Source organism: Rhinopithecus roxellana, chromosome 19 (genome assembly GCF_007565055.1).
Source record: "Rhinopithecus roxellana isolate Shanxi Qingling chromosome 19, ASM756505v1, whole genome shotgun sequence".
In the NCBI taxonomy this organism is placed as follows: domain Eukaryota; kingdom Metazoa; phylum Chordata; class Mammalia; order Primates; family Cercopithecidae; genus Rhinopithecus; species Rhinopithecus roxellana.
This window is the reverse complement of record NC_044567.1, coordinates 52,248,123-52,272,349: the sequence shown is the minus strand read 5'-3', so window position 1 is coordinate 52,272,349 and position 24,227 is coordinate 52,248,123. Positions and strand designations below refer to the sequence as shown.

At 51.1% G+C, this 24,227-nt stretch overlaps 1 pseudogene; it reads left to right on the top strand.

Moving 5' to 3' along the window:
• The first annotated feature begins 1,032 nt into the window (after positions 1-1,032).
• LOC104677764 lies at positions 1,033-22,576 on the top strand (annotated as a pseudogene).
• Positions 22,577-24,227: the final 1,651 nt, after the last annotated feature.

Below are 24,227 nucleotides of genomic sequence, written 5' to 3'. Positions count from 1 at the left end.
GATGGTCTCTATCTCTTGACCTCGTGATCTGCCCGCCTCGGCCTCCCACAGTGCTGGGATTACAGGCATGAGCCACCACACCTGGCCCACATGGACGTTATTTTAATGATAAATGGTAAAAGACAAGTCCTGAGTTTCTGTGGTGGCCCCAAATAGATTCTTGTATGAGATGCCATGTTTCTTACGTATATTCTGAGACACAGGCCAGAGTATGCAACGTGAATCCTGATATTCTAGGAAATCTCTGCATGCGTCCTGGCAGTTTAGGACTCCCTATGCTGCATCCTGCATCTTCAATCTTAATGTCACTTTTTTTTTTTTTAACACAGAATGTTTCTTTTTTGATATTACAGTGATTCACAAACCTACCTTCTCAATCTAGCAGTTTAATCCCTCACCACAAAACATTTCAAAATTTTAGAACTAACACCAATGAGAATATGTCATGGTGCTGCAATCAGACATCAGAACATTTTTGCCTGTCGTTGCATTTGGCAGTAACTCAGACAAGAGCCGGCAATGCTGGTTTCTTGTCTGATTTTGCACTTCTCTGGCAAGCTGGACCCTCTGAAGAGTTGACTACTGGGGAGTTACTCACTGATGGCTCAGCCACTTCCAGAACCTACCCCAAGAGCAAGACTTGAAACCAACTCACACCCTCCAAGCTCCAGAAGCCATTCAGTTTTTCCATCTTGGCTGAGTGAGTTCTTGATTGAAACTCAATTTGACTTTGACAGTCATCTAACGAGAACTCAAAAGTCGTTCCTGGTTCAGCCACAGCCAAAGAACTTGCAGAGCATTCTCTGACGTGGTCCTCAAGGACAACTGAGAGAAGGTGAGGTCACCCAAAAAGCACCTGGATCCTAACATGGAATTGCCTGGTTCTTAAGCTCTGTTTGCGTCCGTGGGCACTCACGGGGTTGATTGCAGCCAGGCTGATGGGCAGGAGGTGAAGTGCCCAAGCTGGAATGCAAGTTAGCATTTACTACAGGAACTCTGTAACTACACAGGTGGAATGTGTCTAACTCATCGATGATCTTCAGTCCTGTGACACTTTCACAGATACTTTATTTCAGAGTCAGAATAACTGATGTTAAGGTATGTGGGGAAGGAAGGTGGTAGTAGTCTCATCTTTGTAGCCAACCGGCAATATCTCATTCCCAGCCCTGCCTCCTGCCTCTGTTAAAATAAATGGGAAGAGTTGGTAGTTTTCAAGATTCCTTAAGCTCTGCCGTTCTCTGGACTAGTCAGCTGACCTTTCCGTGGTGGGAGAGTCAGAAACTCCAGTATCAGCCCTAACACTGGAATTTTCTCTTCCAGAATTGGTAGTTTAGCACTTTTGCCTATTTTTTCACTGAGCTGATTGTTTTTTTCTTACCAGTTTACAAGTCAGTATTTTATTAAGGGATGTGGGCTCTTTTGATTTTTTCTCATCATTTTATAAGTCAGCATTTTATTAGGGATGTGAGTTCTTTTGTTATTTGGAGGAAGGTTTTTGTTTTTTTTCTGAAACAGGGTCTCACCCTGCCACCCAGTGATCTAATAACCTATGAAACATATTTTAAAGCAGAACTCAAAAGAAAAAGAAATAGGGGCATATCTAGGGCAGGTCTCCGAATGTAGATGAAATAAACCATGTCAAGGTAGGATTTCAATTCAGTGGGCAAAGAATGGTTCTGGTAATAAATAGTGCTGGCATGATGGGCTGTCTGCCTGGGAGAGAAAGACCCACACCTCACATCAGATTAAATAAAGAGAGGTGGATCAAACACCTGCATGTATGTACATAAAATAGATGAACACATTTGATAGCATATTTGCATAAGACTGGGGAGGGTAAATCTTGTATGAGATGCCGTGTTTCTTACATATATTCTGAGACACTGGCCAGGTTCTTGTATGTAGTCCAGGCTGGAGTGCAATGTTGCGATCACGGTTTTCTGCAGCCTCAACCTCTCAGCCTCAAGCAGTCCTCCCAGCTCAGCCTCCCAAGTAATTGGGACTACAGGCATGCACAAGCATGCGTGGCTAATTCTTTCTAATTTGTGTAGAGATGGGGCATCACTCTATTGCCCAGTCTGGTTTTCAGCTCCTGAGCTCAAGCTAAATTAGATGATTAGACTATGCATATTGAAAAACATGGAAGGGCTGGGTGCGGTGGCTTATGCCTATAAATCCCAGCACTTTGGGAGGCCGAGGCGGGTGGATCATCTGAGGTCAGGAGGTCAAGACCAGCCTGATCAACATGGTAAAACCCTGTCTCTACTAAAAATACAAAAAAAATTAGGTGGGCATGGTGGTACACACCTATAATCCCAGCTACTCAGGAGGCTGAGACAGGAGAATGGCTGGAACCCCAGAGGTGGAGGTTGCAATGAGCTGAGATTGTGCCATTGCACTCCAGCCTGGGCAACAAGAGTGAGACTCCATCTCAAAAAGAAAGAAAGACATGAAAGCCGAAAGCCCAGTGAGTGAGTCTTTGAAGATGGGAAATTAATTAACTAAGTTTGTGCAAGAACTTTCCTGTTCCTTCCTCCCCTAGGCACGTCATTATTTAAACATTTTCATTTTAGTCCGTTATCCTGCATCTAAGACTGACCTCCACTCAGCTAACTCCTCCTGCCCTCTTGTTTCTCCAATTCAGCTTTAGTCCACGGGAGAAAAGAATAATAGAGTAAATGTTACACTAAACATCATGGGATGCTTCTTAAGTCACCAAAAACGTAACAACAAATCAAGAAGTATTATTTGCTATTTTGAACAGGATCAACATACAAATGTTCCCATCTCTTTTCTTGGCAAGTGGAGCTGGACTGAATATTTCTGTCCATAAGACTGTTAGAATCTCCCAGAGTGGGATACTAACCCGTGAGGAACTCACCAGCAGCTGCTGTCTCTGCAGTCAGATAGATGAGCCTCAGAAATAACCACTGCTTGTGGTTTACTGTGTATTCCTCTAGATGTTTTTCTTTACACATATTAGTAAGTGTGGAGAGAGAGTGTGTGTGTTTTGTAAATTTGATTACACTGTGCATTTCTTCTGACATCCATTTCACTTTATCGTTGGAAAGTAAGCTCTGTGAGGGCAGAGATTTCTGTTTATTGTACTTGCTGTTATAGCTTTTGTCTGTAACAGTGGCTGGCACATGGTCACATCACAGTAGAAGCTCAATATTTGTTGAATGAATGAAAAAATACATCCAAGACATTTTCAGATTTCAATATTTGGAGAAACGATTCATTGTTTAAAGGTTACGTAATACGTGGTGATTTATTCAGCCAATATTCTACTGATAGACATTTAGGTTGTTTTGGATTTAACTTATTACAAAAACAATACAGGGAAGATCCTTGTACAAATTTTTGACCATTAAAGAGGCTCAAGCGATCCTCCTGCCTCAGCCTCCTGAATAGCTGGGACTGTAGCACCTGGCCAATTTCTAAAATCTTTCTGTAGAGACAGGATCTCACTGTGTTGCCCAGGCTGGTCTATAACTCCTGGCCTCAAGGAATTCTCCCACCTCAACCTCCCAAAGTGCTAAGATTACAGGCGTGAGCCATGGTGCCCAGCCACCTTTGGTCTTCCCTCGGCTTGCTTTCATTAAAGGACAAACACATGTCTTGCAAAATGCTTTTAAACATTTTTAAGAAGTTGTTGGGGGAAGCAAATGTCATGAAATCAGAAAAGGATAGAGAAGGTGATGCTTGCACACAGTGGAAGACTCACAGTAACACAAAACCAGACAGGCGGAGAGCGCCCACATGGATGAGTCTCAGGCACCACGTGGAGGGACAAAACCAGACATGGAAGTTCCAGAAGGGGCAATATTAACCTATGGGGGTAACAACAGAACAGGAGCCACCTCTAGGAGTGGGCATTGGGTGGGAGGGGAGCCCAGGGAGTCTTCACGGGTGCAGGAAATGTTCTTCATCTCAATGTGGGCTGTAATGACACAGATGCATACATACATTAAATGTCACCAAGCTGTATTCTTCCACTTTTTGTGCACTTTACACACATCATTGTGGTGGTTTCATACTTCAGTAAAGAAGGAAATTGACATTTCTTGGTTCTTGCTGTGTGCTAGGCACTGACTTGGTCTGCTTTTAAAAAACCATTCATGTTGGCCGGGCGCGGTGGCTCAAGCCTGTAATCCCAGCACTTTGGGAGGCCGAGATGGGCGGATCACGAGGTCAGGAGATCGAGACCATCCTGGCTAACACAGTGAAACCCCGTCTCTACTAAAAAATACAAAAAAAACTAGCCGGGCTTGGTGGCGGGCGCCTGTAGTCCCAGCTACTCAGGAGGCTGAGGCAGGAGAATGGCGTAAACGCGGGAGGCGGAGCTTGCAGTGAGATGAGATCCGGCCACTGCACTCCAGCCTCGGCGACAGAGCAAGACTCCGTCTCAAAAAAAAAAAAAAAAAAAAAAAAAAAAAACCATTCATGTATGAGCACCTACTATGTCCTAAGCACTATCTAGGTTCTGAGGACTCCGCAATGAACAAAAAAAATTAGGCACAGTCCTTGCCAGATGGTGCTCACAGTTAATACAGGAGCCAGCATCAAATAACCACATGCATAGAAGAGGAAAGTGACCACAGCAGCAAGTAAAGGGCAGTGCGAGTGTGTGGAAGAAGGACTGCGTCCTACTCTAGGGGGAGTCAGAAAGGCTTCCCTGGGAGATCGGGTTTAGACAGAGGTCTCAGGCTGAGGAGGAATAAGCAGCTAAGGGGCAGGGGTGGGGGAGAAGGGCACGTCATGCGAGGGAACAGCATGTGCAAAGACCCTGTGGCAGGGAGAGGCATGGGACATTAAGGAGGGCAAGGAGCAGGGCCCTGCTGATGTGAGAGAGCAGGGGGCCTGAAAACAACCATGTGCAGATGGGGAAACTGAGGCTGGATAGGGGAAGTGGCTGCCCTAGGCCTCCAGCCAGCACAGTGGGAGTTGGAAGCCAGCTTTCTCTGCCCTCTCTGCTCCTGAGACAGCGCTTATGTCTACGGGAATGTGGACAGCAAGAGGCTGGGCTGGGACCACCTGCCAGCTGCCCTCACGCTCCTGGTCTCTCAGCTCCACAGGGCCTGTGAACAGGGCTGGCTATGGGATCCTGCCCTGAAGAGCAGTACTGGGATCCCCTACTGGGCAACTGCATGTCCTGCAAAGCCATCTGCAACCATCAGAGCCAGCGCACCTGTGCAGCCTCCTGCAGTGAGTTCTGGGACCTGAGCCCAGGGGACAGTATGATCACCCCCCATGCCTGCCCCCAGAGCACCCTCTGGCCCCACAGTCAGGTGGCTGAGGAGAGGGTGGCAGGAGGAGATGTACAGTGTGGCACCTCTTACCCCTCCACCTTCCTGCTCTGGCCACACTGCCTCCTTTCAGTGTCAAATATGCCATGTTCTTTCCTGCCTCAGGTCCTTTGCACGTGCTGTTCCTGCTGCCTGGCATGCATTCCCTCTATCATCTTCCCTCAGCTCCCTCGTACCCAACTTTCAGGTCTCAGCCCAAACATCCGGGGTCTCCTCTGACCACACAGTAGTACTGGGCCCTCCTTTGTACTGCTAGTGTTACTTTCTTTTGAAACTTTTAATTACGGAACTTACCACACATATACATAGAGAGGACAACACAGTGATGCCCTCTGCACCCATTAAATGATTCAAAAATCATTTAAATTTGCCTCATATTTTCCCAACCAGTTGTTTTGGCTTGTGTATTTTAAAGCAAAGCCCAAGACCGCATATCATTTTACCTGCAGATACTTTACCGTAAAGATCTGTAAAACAACCCAAATATCCTGCTACTGCCAGCAATAATTTATTAACATCATCTAATACTCAGGCCATATCCAGTTTTCCCTGGTTGTCTTGAAAACTATCCATTGCTTGCAGTTATTTTTCATAACCTGTTCTTTCCCTTGGTAGAACTTGCCGCAGCTCGCTGTTTTGTTCCTTCGTGCTTCGCGTCTGACTCAACCGCTAGCTGGGAGCTCCCTGGGGGCAGGAACCGTGTCTGACTTGAGCCTAGCACAGTGCCTGACACATAGTTCAGTCCTTCATGAATACTTGTTGAGGGGAGCTCAGAGAGGCTGAGTGACTTACCCAGGATCACACAGCTTAAAAGTGGAGATGGGGGGTGGGGGCGTGGTGGGGTGTGAGGTCAGGCAGGGAGGGTCAGTGGTCTGGGGCGCTCAGGCACCACTTGCAACAGCCATGCTGGGACCACTGAGGAGGGGAGCAGGTCACAGAAAGCCCCAAGGACAGCACTGCTGGGCTGACTCTGTGCCAGGAGTGGAGGTATCAGTTCCTGTGCAGTTCACTGGAGCCCTGGGAACACGGCAGGGCCAGAGCAGGGGAGGGCCCCATGTGGGCCATCTGTGTTTTCTTCGAGGTTCCTACTCCGTCATCTTTTAGGTCCTTCCCTTACTCTGCCAAAGACCCAAGGACAGGTGTGTATTTACTTTGTGAAGAGGCTCAAATGAATATTCTTCTCAAGTCTTGCATTAAGTGAGCATTTATTTAGTATGTGCCAGGCATTGTGCTGGGCACTTCAGCTCTGCCAACAACCCTAAGAAGTCAGTACTGTTATTTTCCCTATATTGGAAATGAGGAAACCGAGGCACGGAGAGGCTGTGACCACACTGCCTACAAGTGGTACAGCCTAGGAAGGCTCTGAAATTTGGGTTCTTATCCACTATCTTGCACTGCCTCTGAAATGTGTCCTTAAAATATCTCTGTGAGCCATATTTTCACATAAATACCTTATTCTAAAGACAAAGGAAACTTGCCTGTTTTATGTAAAAACTTTCATGTAGAAATATTCTGAGGCGTTGGATAAGGTAATTGATTGTCCTAAATAGATTTCTGTTCAAAGTTGGGTCCGCTGTGCTCTCTTAAGGCAAGTGTGATTGGGCTTTAGTTTCCTTGGCTTCTGCGCCTTGGCACTGATACTTGTGTAAGCTGCTGTAGTTCTCATTTAGTATTAAGAGAGAAGAAACACTATTCATGTGAACCTTTCCACTTTCCTTCCAGCCCCCTCCCCCAACTTGCCAAAGAGGATTCCGGCTTTTCCCCTTCATTCCTTATGCTGATTTGAAATATATTTCTCCTTGATGAGGCTTGAAAAATGCAAGTAAAGGTCTTATGTAACAATGTAATCTAGATCTCAATTTTAAATGATAACTGAAAAATCTTCGTATGTTTGGAAACTAAGAAATGCACTTGTAAATAACCCATAGGTCAAAGAAGAAATAATAATGAAAAATAAGTACATTTTGAACTAGATATAGGAAAAATACATCAAAATGCATTGCAGCTAAAATAGTACTTAGAGGACAATGCATAGTCTTCAATGTGTATATTGTAAAAGTACTTGGCTTAAGGGATTGCTTTTTGGGAATTTAACCATAATTTCTTTCTTACTTTGATATGGCCAAACCCAGAGCTCCCGCCAGTCTGTGTTACCTGGTAGTGTCACACACTTCTGTCTCCCATTGTCACTCAGCTGCTGCAAGGAGCAAGGCAGGTTCTATGACCATCTCCTGAGGGACTGCATCAGCTGTGCCTCCATCTGCAGACAGCACCCTAAGCAATGTGCATAATTCTGTGAGAACAAGCAAGCTCAGGAGCCCAGTGAACCTCCCACCAGAGCTCAGGAGACAGTGGAGTGGGGAAGTTGAAAACAATTCAGACAACTCAGGAAGGTACCAAGGATGGGAGCACAGAGGCTCAGAAGCAAGTCCTGGTAAGCCACGTGAGGAAACCTGCATGGTGTCACACAGGTTCAGAAAGGGTGGGAGGCCTGATGCCAGGCCTAGAACAGGAGAGTCCACAATGCACGAAGCCCAGAGTCCAGGCAAATGGCCAGAAGCCAGGGAGATCATCCTAGGATTAAAAAAAAAAAAAATGTAGGCAACATTTCCAGAAGTCTGTGGACAAGAAGAAAGCAGGAGAAAGGACCTGCCCTGTGAGGAAGAGGCTGGTACTGGAGGCTGCCGAGCCTGCACCAGTTCTCAAAGCACAGGCACAAGTAAGCAGCAGACCCACCTGTGTAAGCACCTGAGCAGAGCCACCACCTGCCCTCCACCAGTGCCGCAGGCTCCATTTATTTCTAGTATTATTTTATTTATAATTTCAACTTTTATTTTAGGTCTGGAGGTACACGTGTAGGTTACACGGGTATATTGCTTGATGCTGATATACCCGTGTAACAAACCTACCCGCGTGCTCCTTCCACCAAGAGGTGGCGTCTGGTTCCCCTCCCTGGAATCCACTGGCACTGTGACTTGAATGAAATGCAGCGGCAGTGATGAAAAGCAAGTTCCCAGCCTAGGTGGCCAGAGGCCTGCGTGCTCCAGTCTGCTGCACTCCAGCATCATCATGAGATGGACGCTTCTGGCCAGTCCATTGGTCCCAGGAGGAGGATGAGAGGCACATGGAGCAGAGCCAGCCCGGCACAGCTGAGCCCAGCCAAACCCTTGACTCGGGAGGAAGCACACGTCCCTGCATTTGGGGATGCCTTGTTACATAGCAGCAGCTAACTGGCAGGACAGCAGATGAGAGCAGGAGATACCAGGCTAAGCAGAGACAGCAGGGTGCTGGGCAACCCCCATCATCAGGCACACAGGCCCCGCCCTTGGGACCTTGGGCCTGGGGCCTGGCCTCATGGAAATAATGTTATCACAGGAAAGTCACTGCAAGGAAAGGAAGTAGTCAGCCCCCGGAGAAGGGCAGGCCTGCTGTCTCTCCAGGACAGGCCAAGAGCAGGGCAAATGCCATCTCTAGTGTTTATGGATCCACATGGCATCCCCCTCCCGTCCTTTCTAATGCCACAGAGCAGGGCAGGTGCACCAAGAGGTGTTTGCTGGGAGGATTAATTACATCATTTCCGATGCCTGGCATTTAGCAGATGCCCAACTCAACAGGAACTTTCTTACCATGTTCAAAGTGGTCATCTCCAGCCATAAGGCCTTTGTTTTCTTTGTTTTTAATTCTTTATTTTATTTTATTTTATTTATTTATTTATTTATTTATTTTGAGATGGAGTCTTGCTCTGTCGCCCAGGCTGGAGTGCAGTGGCACAGTCTGGGCTCACTGCAACCTCTGCCTCCCGGGTTCATGCCATTCTCCTGCCTCAGCCTCCCGAGTAGCTGGAACCACAGGCGCCCGCCACCACGCCCGGCTAATTTTTTGTATTTTTATTAGAGACGGGGTTTCACCGTGTTAGCCATGATGGTCTCGATCTTCTGACCTTGTGATCCACCCGTCTCAGCCCCCAAAGTGCTGGGATTACAGGCGTGAGCCACCGCGCCCGGCCATTATTTATTTATTTTTTTCAAGACAGAGTCTCACTCTGTCAACCAGGCTGGAGTGCAGTGGTGTGATCTCAGCTCACTGCAACCTCTGCCTCCCGGGCTCAAGTAATTATTCTGCCTCAGCCTCCTGAGTAGTTGTAGTGGCACGTGCTACCACATCTGGCTAATTTTTGTATTTTTGGTAGAGACAGGGTTTCGCCTTGTTGTACAGGCTGGTTTTGAACTCCTGACCTCAAGTGATCCGCCTGCCTCTGCCTCCCAAAGTGCTAGGATCACAAATGTGAGTCACCGCGCCCGGCCTTTTCTTTTTACAATTTTTTTCCCTCTGGCAATGCCTAATGAACCACACAAACTTTTTTAGTAAAACTTTTCCCTTCTCGTTCCTAGGAAGGCTCTTTTGCCTTTAAATGGAATCTGATGGATTCACAACCAGATTCTACCAGATGCACAAAGAAGAGCTGGTACCAGTTCTACTGAAACTAATTCCAAAATAGCAAGGAGGGACTCCTGCTTGACTCATTCTGCAAGGCCAGCTTCACCCTGATACGAAAACCTGGCAAAGACACAACGGAAAAAGAAAACTACAGGCCAATATCCCTGAGGAACATAGATGCAAGATAGATTAAAAGGTTTAAGTGTAAGACCCTAAACTATACAAATCCTTGAGAAATCCTGGAAAATACCATTCTGGACATCTGCCCTGGGAAAGAATTTATGAAAGGCGACTGCAACAAAAACAAAAATTGCCAGGTGAGACCTAATTAAACTAAAGAGCTTCTGTACCCGCCCCCGTCCCCCCCACACACAGTCAATAGTGTAAACAGACAACCTACAGGATGGAAGAAAATGTTTGCGAACTGTGCATCCAACAAAGGTCTAATATCCGTAATCTATAAGGAAGTCAAACAATTCAAAAAGCAACAACCCCATTAAGAAGTGGGCAAAAGACATGAACAGACAACTTGTCAAAAGACACAGAAGCAGCCAATAAACATGAAAAAATTTCAGCATCACTTATCAGAGAAATGCAAATCAAAAGCACAATGAGGGACCATCTCACACCATTAAGAATGGCTGTTGTTAGTCAAAAAACAACAGATGCTGGTGAGGCTACAGAGAAAAGGGAACACTTTATACACTGTTGGTTCAACTGCTGTAGCAAGCAGTTTGGAGATTCCTCAAAGAACTTAAAACAGTTACCGTTTAGCACAGCAATCCCATTACTGGGTATGTATGACCCAAAGGAAAATTAAACCTTCTACCAAAAGGACACATAACATGTGTGTTCGTCACAGCACTATTCACAATAGCAAAGACATGGAATCAACCGAGGGGCCCATCAATAGTGGATTGGATAAAGAAAATATGGTACATATACACCATGGAATACTACATAGCCATGAAAAGAAAAAAAAATTATGTTTCTTGCAGCAACATGGATGCAGCTGGAGGCCATTGTCCCAAGTGAATTAACGCAGGAACAGAAAACCAAATACCGCATGTTCTCACTTACAAACGGAACCGTAAGCATTGTGTACAGATGGACATAAAGACAGGAGCAACAGACACTGGGGCCTACTGGGGTGGAGGCAGGGAGGGGCCAAGGGCTGAAAAACTACCAATCAGGTATTATGTTCACTACCTGGATTTTACTCTAGCACAGCCTCTCCTGAGGGGAAGCGCAGATTCACATGCAGGGAGTGTGGATACAGAGGGTCTGAAGAGCCCAGCCACAGATGCAAGTGGCCATGCCTGCCGCCCTGGTGTCTGGCCACCTGCCCACCTCCAATGCAATGGATTCCACTTTGGGTCATCCCTACCCACCTCACAGATCAAGAGACTTGAGTCTCAAATTTGGAGTGACTCGCTGACAGTCACACAGAGAATGCACAGCTGAGTTGAGATTTGAGCACAGTCTATGGATTCCAAAGTCTGTCCCCTCTGCAACCGCAAAATGACCCAGTGGCATCCACAGAGCTATTGTTCCTTGAATGTGAGCTATCACCCCTGGGACAAGGTTAGCCACTTCCCGTGCGTGACCATCAGCTAAGCCCCCTTCCCCGAGGTCACTGGGCAGAACCTCAGATCTTCATCTTGGCTCCGGGTAATGGAGCCCCAGGCTGTGAGCGAGGGGGCTGTGTGAGGACATGTTGGTGCCAGTGGGGTCGGCATTACCACGCCACACCCCGCATCAGCTGCCACACTTGTGCCATGGCTCAGCTTTTGGTGGCTGTGTGACTGTTGCTGTGCACTGCCCTGCCCAGTGTTTCTCCAGGGGCCCAGGGCTAAGGTCTGTTCTGTTCTGACCTCTGATGCCTGCATGGGCTGGTGGGGCAGGAGGGGAGCTTGCTGTGGATTGCAAAACAGGAAGTACAGAGCCACATGGCCAGGGGAGGGACCCAGAGGTAGACCTATTTGAGGACAGGGAGCAGAGAACACCATGTAACCAAGTTGTGTAGCTGTACACGGTGGAAGGGCTGACCTGTTCTCTGCCTGCTTCGCGGGCTCCCTGAATTCTGCTGTCCTTTCTCTCCAACCCTGCCAGGCCCCACCTCACCCCGACTCCAGGTTTCTCTCACATCCCACTGAGACTGCCACTCGTTAGTGAGACCTGGAACTGTGGTGGGCTTGTTGTGTGTGGGGAGGGAAGAGAGCAAGGCAGGTCCTGTCCCAGACCGGTGGAGTTCACCATCTTGTGGAAGGCCAGACAGTGGACAAGCCATGCAAGTGACACATTCCTCTCAGTGCACGGAGGCCATGTAACCCAGCTGCAGGTGAGATGGGGAAGGGGAAGGCTTCCCCAAGGAGGACAGGGCAGGCTGTGGCAGGGGTGTGGAGTGTGGAGCCAGACCCCAAGTTATGTCCCTTACTAGGTGTGTGGCCTGGAGCAAGCTACTGCCTGTCGGTTCTGTGAGTCTGAGGTTGTTCATCTCATGGAGTTGCTGTGAGGATGATTTGGGAGAATGCATTTTGAGGGGATCATGAGCTCTGTGCGCTGGAACTGCTCATTCAAAAAGCAACCATGGGCAGGGCGTGGTGGCTCACACCTGTAATCCCAGCACTTTGGGAGGTCGAGCCAGGTGGATCACCTGAGGTCAGGAGTTCGAGACCAGCCTAGCCAACATGGCGAAACCCCATCTCTACTAAAAATACAAAAATTAGCCAGGAGTGGTGGTAGGTACTTGTAATCCCAGCTACTCGGGAGGCTGAGGCAAGAGAATCACTTGAACCCAGGAGGCGGAGGTTGCAGTGAGCCGAGATCAGGCCATTATATTCCAGCCTGGCTGACGAACAAAACTCTGTGTCAAAAAATAAAGAAAAGCAACCATGTTGAAACTACATGGTGGGGACAGGGGGTTCCAGGCAGAGGCAACAGCATTCACAGGTGCTGCTAGGGGCAGGGAAGGCTGTGAGTGGCTCTCTGTGCTGGAGGCTGAGCTAAATCCCTTCCTCTGGGACTCCCAGCCTGTGGGAGTGTGGGGGTCACTCTACATCCAGAAGCAGGACGGACCCCACCCCAGATCTGCTTTGAAGGTGGAGACACTTCCACACGCTCACCAAGAGGGCACAGAAAGACCTTCCACACACACGGCAAGAGGGCTGTGAAAGACCTCTACAAGGAAAACTACAAACACTGCTGAAAGAAATCACAGATGACACCAACAAAGGGAGACATCCCATGTTCATGGATGGGTAGAATCAATATGTTTTTTCAGTAATTTCCAAATATTTACTAGGGATTCACATGTATTATGAACATTTAATAAAATCCACCTGTTGCTCACACATGGGGCTTCGTGGGGAGAGCAAGGGCAGGCTCCCAAGCTGGACTGAAAATGGCTTGAGATGTTGATCAGGAGAGTTGACTGGCCTGGGGTTCTGTTGCGACGACGACTCCAGGCTGACACAGGAGCTCCCTGTCCAGGCTTGCAGGCAGGTGCAGGGAGCGTCTGCCTCTCCCTGAGGGGACGGAGCCTGCCCCAGTGAGTGGGGCTACTCATTTGCCCGGCAGAGGGGTAGGAGGAGCACCAAGGGCACAACCTTGTCTCTCCATGTGGGGGCTGCAGAGGACTGAGTTGGGAAGAGTAAGCATTCAGGGGCGGCTAGAGATGGCATCAGGAGGGACCAGGTGACGACTCCACGTGCCAGGCTGGGAGGCCGATGTCCTGCTGGCGGTAGGGGCGGCCACGGGAAGAGAGGTCAGAGCAGGGCTGTTGGGAGAGCACCCTGTTGCTCCTGGATGGTGGTGATGGCAGCAGGGGCCTGGTGAAAGGCTGTTTCTGGCAATAATGGGAACCAGAGATGACAAGGACCTGGAAGGGGGATGGAGGAACAGTGCATTGGCATGAGATTAGAACTGGAGGGAGAGGCCCTGTAGTGATCATAATGGCTCTCACAGGGCTCTTGTGGAGCCTCAGTGACTTGGGGTTTGCGAAGTACAGAACCACACCCGGGACTCAAGGGTCCACTACCCTGGTTGGGTGGGTGCCGCCCTGGAACAGGCTGTATTCGCTTCCTGCGGCTGTGACAGTGTTCACATGCTGGGTGCTTAAAATAACACTGACCGATTCTCTCCAGACTGGAGGCCAGACGTCAGATTCCACATCAGCAAGACCCCACTCCAGTCAGATTCCACATCAGCAGGGCTCACTCCAGTCAGATTCCATGGTCAGCAGCGCCCCATTCCAGGCAGATTCCACGGTCAGCAGCACCCCACTCCCTCTGAAAGCCCAGGGGCAGATCCTTCCCTTCCTCCTCCAGCTTCCGGTGGCTGCCCCAGGCTTCCTGGGCTGGTGGCCCCTTCACTCCCATCTCTGCCTCTGTCTTCACATGGCTTCTCTCCCGTGCCTGTGTCTTCTGCCTTCTCTTCTCGTATAGGACACTTGTCACTGGATCTGGGGCCCACCCTAATCCAGGATGTTCTCATTTCCAGATCCTTGTATTCATATGTCTGCAAAGAATCTTTTATCCAAATAAGGTCACATTTGTAGGGGGCATATCATTGAGCAAGGGGGCACCATTCAGCTCACTGCATAGGGTGAGGGACAGGGTCACCTACCAGGGCAGGGACTCTGTACAGACCAGGAGCTCTGAGCTAGGAACCGCGCCCCCTCCCCCCATGTGAGGGTGATGCCAGCCTTGGGGTCAGTCATGTGGGTTCAGAGTTCTGGGGAGCCTTTTACCTGGAGAGTTTAGATTGTGTTGGCCTAGAAGGTGGCAGTTGAAGTCACAAAAATGGAAAAGGTTGTGTAGGGACTGGGAGGTGTAAGGAGAGAAAGGGACAGAAAAGGAAGGTCCTAGGTGGGATAATCTGCATTTGAGGGGTCAGAAGAGGAAGAGGGTCCCACAGAGACATGGATAAAGAGCAGATGGGGAGGTCAGAGCAGCTCCAGCAGGGCTGTCCACAAAGAAAGTTCTAGAAGGTCGCACTTAACCACACATAGAAGGGACATCATAAGATGCCTACATATGTCCCCAGCTCTGCCACAAGGAGGTCAGGGGATGCTATAAAGGGCCATTTTCAGGTGCCCCCAAGTTGAGGTTGCCCTTGGTGGCTCCAGCCAGGGGCATGGTGGGGCTGTGGCCTTGGAGCCCTGTTTCACTGCCTGGGAGGCTGACAAAGGCTAACAAACTGGACCCTTCCTCTGCCCTGCTTTTTTCCTGCTTAGATGCATCATTTTTCCGTCCCTTCACTCTGGCTCATGAGAACCTAATCAGATACAAATGTGGCAGGGGTGGGGTGTGGGTGGACAAGAGCAGCACAGAACCTCCTTTGAGGGCCTCCTTGGTGTCTAGGGGGCCTGGCCCCATCTGGAAGAAATCAGAAGTGGTAGAATTGATGCCAGGGGGTTGGAAGCCAGTGCACACTACGGTCAGGCCAGACATGGGGTGAGTGAGAGCCCCACGCTCACGGGGAGGAAGGACGTGCCAGGGAGCCCCAACATGACAGAATCATGGTAGCCTTGAAAGCAGAGGCAGCGCCGTGGCTGGTAGGAGCAGGGGCCCCAGGAGTCTGCCTGGATGGCAGCTTCAAGTCAATGCTCCACTGAGACCTTAGCTCAGCTCTGCCAGGGTGGGAGTCGGGTGTTGGAGTCACACTGCTTTTGCTCCAGGAACTGCTCAAGATGTCACTTATTTCAGGTGCTAGAACTAGATGGGGTGGCCCTGGCTGCAGGTCTCCTGGTTTGCATTGCATTTGTGTATCTTGGGTTGGAAGGGTGCTTTTGCTTTTGTCCTGACTGTACCATGTGCCCTCACAAGGGGGCAGCAGACGCTCCGGTTTTGCTTCCTGGGGTTGAAGCCAAGGTCCAGGGACCTGCAAAGGCAGGGACAGAACCACAGGGGAGAGGGTGGGCCAGTGTCGCAGGGGCGAAGGAACACCCCTAAGGAGATGCTGCACAAGAAGCTGGGGAAAGGTAGGAGCTGGAGTCAGATGTGGGGGCCAGGGAGGCTTTGTTTTGATGGGCATGATCTGGGTGCTGGGAACAGGGGCTGAAGTCTGTGTCCCTACCACCAGCAGGATGGAGGTTCGCCTTAAAGAGAGGTGGCCCCAGAAAGACCCAGGGACCCCAGGCCCAAAGGAGAGAAGGAGGTGACACTCTGGAAACCACTTCAGTCAAAGGTCACACACCAAACGGGAGACTTAAACCCAGCCTGTCCGCCTGCATTTTCCTGAACTTATACACCTGCGCATGCATGCACACACATGCGGATATGCACGCACACGCACGTGTACACACACACACACGTGTATGCACATACACAGACACCCGGAGGACGTAGGGTCCTCTGCAGGGAAGGCCTGAAGGTGTGCACATTTGGAGGTTGTGATGACCTCACAGGGAGGCTGTACCTCACATAGAAAAACCCCTCTTAAGCACTGGCAGCCCACCATGTGTCAGGGACACACCTGGAACGTTCAGGGCACCAAGACCACAGGGAGGGAAGGAGAGAGGCTTGCAGAGCAGAGGGACCAGGAAATGGGGACCATCATGGGGACCTGCAGCCCAGGACCCCCGAGGACGGTGGCAGAAACCTTGGCCGGGCAAGAGGGCCAGCAGCCCCTGCCCACCTTGCCTCCAGGCTCCCCTTGCTGGCTGGGCCCCCAAGGTGTGAGTGCATGGCCACGGGCTACAACTTTCTACCCAGGTCCCCCGCCTCCTGCATGTTTGCAGGGACCTTTGCTAAAGCCAAGCCCCTCTGTGGAGAGAGAGGGGTATCGGGCCCCACTCTGCAGATGCAGACACTGAAGGCGAAGGCGGCTGAATCAAACATCCAGAACTATAGCCCCCTGCCCTCCTGCCCACTCCCTGTCCCCCACCAGGCCCACCCCTAAATGACAAGTCCCAGTGCTGCCTAGCGGGCTGACCCGAGCCTGCACTGGGAGCCGCAGCAGGCTAGGGAAAGTATTTATGGGTGAGAAACGGCTTTGAAACCAGTTTGAAAAACAAAAGAAAAAGCGTAGAAATAAACTTTGTGCCAGCCCGCCTGGTCCCAAGGCCTCGGAAACTGTGTGTGCTGCCTCCTGGTGGTAAGACCTGCAAGCTGCGCCTCTGGGACGCTTTCCCCTGGACTTGATTTTCAGACAAGTCTAGAGAATGAGCAATTTTTTTTAATTTTTATTTTTTGGCAAAAGCTTGCGACTAGGACACTTTGGGCCTGGGGAACAGTAGACAGTGAGCCACAGGGCAGGGCCTCTCCATGCCGTGGGTTCCCGCCTGTCCTTTCTTACATAATCTCAAATGAGGCTTATTTACAGCTCCTTGTCTGCCTTCCACTGGGGTGGCATCAGAGTGCCTGCCTGGCTATTCTCACCCCACATCTCTTGGGGATGTTCCCTCTTAGGACACATGGCCCTGTCTCATTGGCTGGAGTGACTGTGTGGTATTCCCTCTCGGGAGTGTGCCATGCTGCATTTAACCCTTCATCTCCTGTAGATGGAAGGCTAGGCTGGATCCAGTCTTTTGCAACCTGAACAATGTTGGAGGAATACGATTTGTGTGCTAGGGGAGATGCAGCCCTAGAAGTGAAGCTGATGCAGCAAGGGGAGCCAGGGAGGCATGTTGTAAATGGTGGGGGGTGGTTCCAAATGGCCCTCGAGAGTCCACCCCACCACCAATATGCAAGGTGCCTGTGCTCCTGGCGTGACAGGTAGAAAGTGGTATTTTTCTTAGTTCTAATTTGCATTGATTTTCTTAGGCTAGGGATTTTGAATCACATGTGTATCCTAGGGTCCAGGCAGAAGCTATGTTTCATTTTCCACAGAAAGCCTCGGATCATTGGCCTGGGCAGAGAGGAATGAGAAGCTGGGGCACCTTCTTCATGTCCTCAAGAGCAGTGAGCTTCTGTTCTGGTCATTCAAACTCAGTGCCCTAAAAATGACCATCATGTGGCCTTGCATGGCTCTGTGGGGCAGCGGGGCTCAGCTGGGTGCATCTTCTGCTGCTCTTGCTTGGGGTCTCTTGAGCAGATGGTCCTGGGGATGGAGCCATTGGAGGCTTGGCTCTGATGCTGCTATGGTCAGGACTCGCTTGTCCTCCAGGTGATCTCAGAACCTGTCCCTCTTCATGGGGCCTCTCCACCTGGACGACCTGAGTGGTGCTCAAAGCTCCTAAGGGAGCAAAAACCAAGGGTGTCAGGCCTTCTTGAGGTGGAGGCCCAGGGTGGCACAGCCTCACTCCCACGGCACTCTCCTGGAATGAGTCCCAGGTAGTCCACAAGGGCGTGACGTTGTGTGACCGTGCTCTGGGCGTGGTCTCTCAACACTCGCTACCGCAGCCTCTAGTGTGGTCTGGGTTTCAGAATCTCACATTGAAACATTTGAAATGTGTGCACATGTTTAGTCTTCCTAAATCAATCCAGTTCATTTTCACTTAGTAACATCTTGTAGCCTGGTGTTCTGTCTGTGCTCTGAGGGCTGGCAGCATCTCCCCTGCTCATGCTTCCAGGGCATAGTTTGTGTTTGATTCCAGAGGTAAGTAGGAGCAAGTAAGCCTTGGATGTGTGGCACCAAGTTTGCTGGTCCTGGGAGCTTTGCTTTCCTCCTTTAGGCCTCTCTGAGCTCTCGCACCGGACATGAAGGAAGCCACCGGCTGGTGGAGTGACACTAACTCACCCCAAGTTCCCATCTCCCCCCCCCCGTAAATGTCAGAGTGACACTGATGACCCCTAAGAGTCCTGGCAGCTCTGTCACTATGAGATTCCTGAATCTAAGAGCGTGTGTGAGGAAGAGAGGCAGCACCAGCCTTGGGGCCGCTGTGTGGCTTGAAACACCCACCTCAGAGTTGGTCAGACCGGCCCCCAGGTGCAACTCTGAGACTGGGAACAATATCTTAAAGACTCAGTTTTGTCATCTGTAAAATGGAGTGTGAACGACGGATGCTGTACAACACAGTCCAGCAGGTCCTCCAAAAATGAAACAGAGTTATCATGTGACCCAGCCATTCTTCTCCTAGGTATACACCCGAGAAAACAGAAAACATCCGTCCACACAAACATGTGGATGTGAATGTTCACAGCAGCTTCATTCACAATAGCCAGGAAGTGGAAGCAACCCAAATTCCCTTTCCCTGATGAATGCGTAACAGATGTGGTCTGTCCATTCCGCCTAAAGAGGAACGAAGGTCTAATACACTGCATGGCAGGACGTGGTGAACCCTGAAAACACGAAGCCAAGTGCAAGGAGCCAGGCACAAAAGACCATTTCAATAATATGAAATGTCCACAATAGGCAAATCCATCGAGACAGAAAGGAGATGAGCGGTTGCCAAGGGCTGAGGAGAGGGGATGGGGAGCTACTGCTGATGAGACAGGGTTTCTGTTTGGGATAAAAATGGTCTCAGATTAGTGGCCATGGCTGCACAACCCTGTGATGTGTTGTATACTTTAAAATGGCAAATTTGATGCTATACAAATTCTGTCTCAATTCTTTTTTTCTTTTTTCTTTTCTTTTTTTTTGAGATGGAGTCTTGCTCTGTCGCCCAGGCTGGAGTGCAGTGGCCGGATCTCAGCTCACTGCAAGCTCCGCCTCCCGGGTTTACATCATTCTCCTGCCTCAGCCTCCCGAGTAGCTGGGACTACAGGTGCCCGTCACCTCACCTGGCTAGGTTTTTGTATTTTTTTAGTAGAGACGGGATTTCACCGTGTTAGCCAGGATGGTCTCGATCTCCTGACCTCATGATCCGCTCATCTCAGCATCCCAAAGTGCTGGGATTACAGGCTTGAGCCACCGCGCCCAGCCTTTTTTTTTTTTTTTTTTTGAGACGGAGTCTCACTCTGTCACCAGGCTGGAGTGTAGTGGCGCGATCTCGGCTCACTGCAACCTTTGCCTCCCGGGTTCAAGAGATTCTCCTGCCTCAGCCTCCTGAGTAGCTGGGACTACAGGTGCCTGCCACCATGCCCAACTAATTTTTGTATTTTTAGTAGCGACGGGGTTTCACCATGTTGGCCGGAATGGTCTCGATCTCTTGACCTCGTGATCCACCCGCCTCAGCCTCCCAAAGTGCTGGGATTACAGGTATGAGCCACCGCGTCCAGCCTCAATTTTTTTAATAGGGGTAGTTGTCCACCATCAGAGCGGGAGGATGAGGAGGGTGCTGTAGGGAAAGTGCCCGGCACAAAGTGGGACTCACTCTTCTCAACATGTCATCTTAAATCTGGCTCATCTGTCCTTCCACGCAGTGCCTAGAGGATGCCCAGCTCCAGGGACAGGGAAGAGCTTTTGGGATAAGGAGAACTTCCAAGGGGAGGGCTTTTTCCTGGGCTAGGCCTGTCTCTGGCATCCAAACCTGGAGGCACAAGTCCTGAGTCACAGGGCGGCCAGGTGCCCTGATGCCCAGGGCCCACCTGGTGGCACCTGCAGTCCTGGGTCCCAGTGTGACGTCGCCTGTCCTACTCTCAAACCACAGTGGGCCCTCTGTGTCATGTGCCCTATACCTGTGGATTCAACCAACAGCGGCTGTAAAATACTCAGAAAAGAAAGTGGATAGTTGCATCTATACTGAACCTCAGCAGCCACTTTATCTTGTCATTATTCCCTAAACAATACAGTATAACACCCATCTACATGGCATCTATATTGTATTTGGTATTATAAGTAATCTAGAGATGACTCTAATTGTACAGGAGGATGTGCATAGGTTATATGCAAATGCGGGGCCATCTTATGTCAGACACTCGGACATCCGTGGATTTTGGTATCTGTGGGGGATCCTGGAACCAGTCCCCCACGGATACCAAGGGACGACTGTAAACGCTCACCCAGAAAGGCTTCTCCATGGAGAAAGGGCCCAGTTCAGTATGCCCAGGGACATGCTCCCTGGGGCGCTGTCTGTTTATCTGTCCATTCACCCATCAGCCCATCTCCAGCGCTCTCCCAATTACAGCCCTAGCAAGTGGAGACAAGAAGAAGGCCCAGCTCACATTTCCAGCTCCTGTTTCCAGCTCCTGTTTCCAGCTCCAAGGCCTTGGGAAGTTGCCGCCAGGATCGGGGGAGGGATCAACCTCCTCCAGGACCCAGAGAGCATCCCAGCAGCCTCAGGGTCAGGAAAGGAGCCGGAGAAGCCTGCAGCAGGGTGGGTTGGGGCCATGTGGATTGCTTGAGCCTAATGAGGGGAAGAGGAGAAGGCACTGCAGAGAGGGGTCTCACGCTGTCTTGCAGCTCTCCCGTGCTGAAGCTGAGTGCGGATCAGCTGGCCCTGGTCTACAGCACGCTGGGGCTCTGCCTGTGTGCCGTCCTCTGCTGCTTCCTGGCGGCAGTAGCCTGCTTCCTCAAGAAAAGGGGGGATCCCTGCTCCTGCCAGCCCCCCACAAGGCCCTGTCAAAGTACAGCCAAGTTGTCCCAGGGTGAGTGCGTGAAACTGGGGTCCTCACCCTTCTCGATGCTTGAGTGACAAGCTTCAGGCCATCCCTCAGTCCTGTCACTGCCGCTGCTTCTAAACGTAGAGGCCCGGGGCTCATCCCTGTTATTCGCTGTAGCTTGATAAAATCAGTTTAAGACATCCTGGCAGTCAGATACCCAGGAGAGTGGCACCCGGGAAGGGTGGGTGTGGAGTGCCAGCCCTCAGGTTTGCCTGGGCCCAGGGTTCTCAGGATGCGGGGCCTTCAGGGCTAAGCCCAGAAGGAGGTGTCCCTTTCGGGGGTGTGGCAGGCTTGGTGCTTTACAGAAATGAGAGCCACAACCCAGGGTAGGGACCCACGGGAAGGTGGCAGGATGGCGGGGCTCAGGAGCCTTCCTGAGCAGCACTGACAGCCCAAAATACCAGGCAGGATGCGGGGCCCCGGAAACTCTCATCCATGGCTGGTGGGAATGTGACAGGGCACAGCCACTTTGTAAGTCAGATGGGCTGTGGCTCACAAAGCTCAGTGGCCTTGTACCACATGTCCCCAAAGTGTCACAGATATTGACCACACTGATTTGAAAATTGACGTGCAAATAAAACCCGCATGCCACATTCACTGCTTGATTGATTGTCGCTCACCCCCGGAGGCTGCCCAGATGATCTTCAACATGGGAACTGGGGACGAAGGGGGTTCCACTCTTCAGACAGAGACAACTCAGTGAGGAAAAGGAGCGAACCCCTGATGCCCGCAGGAACATGGGTGGATCTTAGATGTGTATTGCTGAGGGAACGAAGCCAGACCCAACAGGCTACCACCACAGGATTCCAATTCATCAGCCATTCTGGAAAAGGGCAAACCATAGAGACAAAACAGGTCAGGATGGCCAGGGGCTGACAGAGCCGGGAGACTGCAAAGGGGACATGCTGGGGATGAGGATGAAGGAGCCGCTCCAGGAGGGGCTGCAGTGGTGGATGGGAGGATCTGCACATTAGTTAAGAACCGTGGAACTGCATGTCCTGAAGACTGGACTTCAATGTGTGCAAAGTGAGAAAAAGGGGAAGAAAAAAATCAACCAGAGTGAAAATGATCACTGATCCCACTGCACCCCTGTGATATTTGCATTGCAAGGAATGTGGGTTTTACTGAAAAAACTCCTAAAAACTCAGGTGTCCTGAGGAACTCACAGATCATCTGAACCCAGAATTGTGTTCGTTGTCAGGGTTTGTAGACAAACTGAAACTGACAGCATCCACACAAAACAAAACCCCCTTTTCCCTCTTTTCTAGGCAGCAGGAATTATGTGACATCCTTGTGGCCTATTCTGCATACAACCCTGTGAGTATTCCCGGGCAGCGATATTCCTGGGCCCTGTGCCCATATTCACAGGCATGGGTGTCTCTCGGGGGTGTCGGCACTTCTTGAAAATTCAGTGTTCATGACCCACCAGCACGTAGTAGGCAGGACTCAAGCTCACTGCTGGCGTGGACACCCAAGCAAGGGGGCGGCGCAAGGGGTCAAACTGAGATGGAAAGGGGTTGAGGCCCAGAATCCTGGTGTCACCTGCACCCGACCACCACATCTCAGACGAAGAAATGACCTTCCCCTCCTGGTGTTGCCCAAAGCCAAGAGCTTGGCAGGGTCGCATGCAGATGGTCCTCACAGGAGACAGGTTTGACAAGTGGCTGAGGTGCCTGATGGGCCAGGCTCTTGTCATGAAATGAGTCTGCATACTGAGGAAGCCTCTTCTTCACCAGAAACCTGGAAAGGATCCAATTTCCCCTTTGCCTGAACCCCATAGGAGCCCAGCAGACAGAGAGGGGATCACCCAGGTGGTTGCTCCTGCTCAGCTCCCACTTTCCAGACCATTCCAGGCAGGAAGAGCCACTAAGCCGACTCCATGGGCTGCCCACATTTGTTGTGCACCAACAGGCAGCCCCTGGGCCATCACAGGACCCTTTGTGTGGTGGTCAGCACCCTGCCACCTGCCCTCATGGTGGGTGCAGTCCACAGGTGCTACTCCAGGCCTACGACAGTGACCTCCTCGGCCTGGCCCAGGATAGGGGGCATGAGCAATCCTTGTCTGTGCCCTTTCGGGCCATGTGAGCTTGGGCGCTCGCTGCAGGAATCCCTCCAGGCTCCTTGTCAACTGAGTCATGTGTGACCTGTTCAGTCCTCATTCTGAGTGCCAGGGGAGAGGTGCAGTCTCTGCACCCCAAATCCCGGGGGCCTGTGGCAGGTGTCCCCGAGGACCTCAGCCATCTCTGGTGACGTGAGTCCTCCCAGGTGGCCTCAGCCCTCCCAGGTGACATCCTTCCATGGTGACTCTGGCTTTTGCAGGAGGTGGGCTACCACAGGCACCTGAGCCACGTCACTGCCATCCTCCTCCTGTATCTGCTGGAGGAAGATGGTGTCTGGGTGTTGGACAGCTGCTGGACAGTCAGAGGCACTCCCTGCAGGGTAGGTGGACAGCTGCCCCCAGGCCTCTCACAGCAAGGCCAGGGGACGGTCACCCTGGCCGGTGATCCCAACTTCCAGGCAAGGTGCTTTCCTTGCATCCCAGCTTGTTTGGAGCCTCCAGGACATCCCTACTGAGGGTCCCACAGGAGCCTGGGTCTGGACAGGGACCCTCTCACCACAAGTCAGACGCCTTTCATCCCCAACAGCAGAGGGACCGATACCTCCCCCTGGCCACCCTCTGTCGCCCAAAGCCAGCCCCGACTTTGTGCAGGCACCATTCACCTCCCTGAGGGTCCTCCTGCCTCCCAGCTGGCTGCGCTCCCAGCCACCCTCCCTGCACATGAATGGGCCGACGAAGCCCAGATGGCAATGTCTGCCCATCCCATGTCCCCTAGCCTGACCCCGCATCCAGCACCCCAGCACCCACCCCCTTCTCCCTGCTGGCACCCACCTGCCTCAGCCCTGCCTCACGGTGTCAGAGGCAGGCCTGTCCTCCTGGCACCTTGACCCAGGAAGCCACTGGGCTGCGCTTCCAGCCAGGGCCCTCCTCCTCAGGGCTGAGGCTGTGTGGTGGGGTCACTGGATGGTAGAAAGGGAGGCCTTGGGACCCGGGGTC